Genomic DNA, 3,951 nt, shown 5'->3' on the forward strand with positions numbered 1-3,951 from the left:
ATATTCACAAGTTTAAGGGTGATTAGGACACAAGGATTAGAATGTGGACAATTTGGGGAGAGAGCATGATTTTGCCTCCCACAGCTGTAACTAAAAATTTCATTAAAAATAAGGAGATGCCATTTTGCATCCATTACATTGACAAGAGTACAGAAAAGGGAACACTCATACGCTTTTGGTAGGCGCAGCAATTGGCAATTTTCTGAAAGGCAATATATGTGTATATATTACCACGTGTCAACATATATCGCTATATATCAAAGAACTTAAAGAATTATTTCCCTTGATTAGAAATTCAGTTCAATGGAGCTGGTCACAAGGAAATCACCATACTCATTAACCAAGAATGCTAACCTCAAAGATGACAACCTAAATTATTTCAGTGAATTACGGTATTGTCATCTACTAGCACTCAATGCTATTAGGTACTACTTAAAATGTAGGAAAAAATATATTATAGAAAAATATTTAAAGATATGGAAAATGACATTTTATATTAGAAAGGCTACAAATAGATAAGCATATAGTTCCTTTTTATAGAAAATATTAGTAAAAAACAGTTGGATATTTTCCATTTTTTCTACATTTTCTGGCTTTTTTCAATGAACATGTAATACTGTTATAATGATATCGATGTTATTTCTAAAACACTTTCTTCTGCTGATACCAAGCAGGGGCCACTCCAGTCTTGCCGGGCACTAAGAAGAGGGATGAGATCATCTCCTGGGGCCTGGACAGCGTAGGAGTTCTCTAATTTTCCTCACAATCAGTAAAATCTATGATAGTTCATGAAGATGGAACACTAGAAGCCAAGAAAACACAGTGGAAAGAGAAAAGGCCTTGAATCAACAACCTAAACTGGAAAGCCAGCTCGACTATTTATGGGCTGTGTGATCTTGGACAATTTATCTAACTTATCAGAGTCTTGGCTCATCATCTGCAAAGTGCTGCTGATGGTACCTAACTTCCAGGATGTCATGAAGAATAAATGACATCACTCAGAGGTTAGCGGTCACATACACTGGTACAACGGGGTCAGGCAGCTGGGATTCAGAGCCTGGGTTTTCCCTTAACTGATTATGCAAATAAGACCAGGATGCTTTTAGCCTTCATGCCCCTGCTTCCTCATATATAATGGAGTTAATAGCACCTAAAAATTAAATGCTATAAAGCACTTTAGAGCTTAGCGCAGTACCTGGCCTCCCATACGTGATGAACAAATGATATCTAGTATAACAGGTACTCAGTAAGCTGTAATGTTTTTGTTATTTCTAATGATTATAATATTATACAAGCATGTTCTGACAGTCATTAATTATTGTCTTGATGACAAAAATCAGGTTACTCATCTCTTTATCACTCCAATTTGGAATAGCCAAATGGCCAAACCTTCATATTGGCCAGATACATGGCTTGATAAATACGTCTTTCAAATTTTCTACACCCCTCTTTCTGTGTCACTGAGGATGTGAATGTTTGAGATAATGTTCCTACACTAATTACCCACGGTAATGAGGGTAAAACATTGTCAATGGAGATCTTTGCGGGAATTTCTTAGATATTTTTAAAACGACAGCGTCTACAATTTTCTTACCTAGAGCTCCTACTGTGTGAAATCCTTTTGCTGAATATTGGGATGAGAATTTTTTATTAAAAAAAATAATAATAAGATAAAACACCTGCCCACAGCCCTTGAAAAACATCCAATCTACTAAAGGAGAGAGAATCTGTACAAATATAAAATACTTAGGAACATATGTTAAAAGACCAAACACTGAAGATTTAATAGTATGAACACAGTATATTAATGCTTGAGGAAAAATGGAATAAGAAAGTTGATGTACATAGAGTGGATTTAGGGACACTTTCAATGACCCTGGTTAAAGGATTTACTTAAAGATCTGGGCCAAAAGTCCCTCTGCCTCGCATTTGACCTCAATCTTTGAAACATGGTACCTTTAAGCATGTCAATGAAATCTCCTTACTAAATTTATCTGTGGCGTCTCGCACTGCTAACTACTTCCTTCTCTACTTCTATGAATTCTGTAACACCACTAATTAATCATGTTTAACTGCCACTTTGCTGGAGCCGTCTTCTCAATATCTGGCTCATCATTCTTTGCTTATTCCCTAAATGTTGGTGTTCCGCAAGGTTCCATACTTAACAATTAAGTCTTCTCAGTATACATGCTCTCTCAGGGAGAGCATCCTTCAGTCAACGTCAATAATTATGATGCTAAACTTATATCACTAGCCTGGTTCTCTTCGTAAACTCTAGATCTTGTATTTCTGTCTACTGGACATTGCCACTAGAAATCCCAACACATCTAAGTTCAACTTGTCCAAGACAGAATGCATCGTTCGTCATTCTTTCACAAATTTCTCTTTCTATCTTAGGATCTTGGCTATTGACTTCATCTTACACATAATCGTATCAACCAGAATCTTAGGAGTCATGGTAGATCTCTCCTTCCTCCTCACCTCCATAACTAACAGCCAGCACTTCTTAAGCACCATTATCATTCTATTCCTCTCTAGAGTCACTGACAATGCTTTACTTCCCTTAAAATGCAATAGTTTTGAGGACCTACCTTCTCTATTCTCTCTCAAAATATCATCTTTCATCCTCATTCTCACACATTAGCAAGAGTAATCTTTGTAAAATCCAAACGTGATCGAGTCATTCCCAATTAACCCCTATAGAGGATCCGTCAATGGTTCCCCTTCCTGCTCAGGATAAAAATCCAAGCTTCTTGCAATAACATGCAAGGCTCTTTATTACCTTATTATCTCACCAGTTCATCTATTCAATCATAGCTTACCAACACGCTCCCACAAACGACTTATCCTTCAGAGCTACAAAATTTTTACTAAAATTCCACAAAGTTATTTTGTTTCCTCAGTCTGGAATGCCTTTTCCAGCTTTTTCCTTCTGCCTAGTTCACCCCTGTCATCTACTTGGCTAGTTTTGAATGGTTTTTCGAGAGTCATTTCAGTTGCCACTTCCTCTGTGAAGCTTCTTATAACTGTCCCAGGTTGACTTAAAGTCCCTACTTTGAATGAAGAATAAAGACCACCTCTAAACCATGAACAATTTGCAAAGACCAGAGCAGCGCTGTCCAGTAGAATTTTCTGTGATGATGAAAACACTCTATATCTGCTCTATCTAATGACAGCCACTAACTACATGTGGTTATTGAGCACTTGAAATGTGACTGGTGTAACTCAAATCAGAATTTTAATTTAATTTAATTTATTTATGTTTAAATAGTCACTTGTCTTGGACAGCACTAGTCTAAAGGTTAATCAGGCACTTGTAGTCTACGTAGCCCCAAATACTTTGATAAAAGCTTCAGGCCACACATACTTAGATCAATGTTTTCTTACTGTTCGGGACTCTCAGGGGAAGGACTTGCAGAGGAGCAAATAATACCTTTAAATCAGAAACCCTTACGCTCTGGAGAGAACTTCCATCGTGCAGACTTCTGCTGTTCTGATCTCAACTGTAGGCTCTTCCTGAGAGTGTGCAAACTTGTTAGGTTGGAAAAGGTCTTTACTTAACACCTAGCCAAACTTTCTTATCTTACTGCCAAGAAGTTGTGCCTTAAATTCTTGTCTTCGTGTCACTTTCAGTGGCTTGAAATTTTCTGAAATTCCATGCAAAAGTTGGGGAGTACTCAGAGACAGGTTGCCTGGGGATCTGAGGTTGCTGGAGAAGATTGTGCCTAGGCCATCTGCAGACTGGCAGACAAAAGTCACCCTTTCCCAGTTGCTGGAGACAGGAGACCACCCGCAGGACAATGTGCAAGCCGCTGCCTCGAGGGCATAAAATCATATTACCTTAGAAGTTCCCTCTAGCTCTAAAACTACCAATAGTCAGGCTTCATCCCTACCTCCATTTTAAACAGTGTTCTCTGCTATGCAAAGTGAACCTGCTTTCCAGATGTACTG

This window comes from Pteropus alecto, unplaced genomic scaffold (genome assembly GCF_000325575.1).
Source record: "Pteropus alecto unplaced genomic scaffold, ASM32557v1 scaffold134, whole genome shotgun sequence".
NCBI lineage: Eukaryota > Metazoa > Chordata > Mammalia > Chiroptera > Pteropodidae > Pteropus > Pteropus alecto.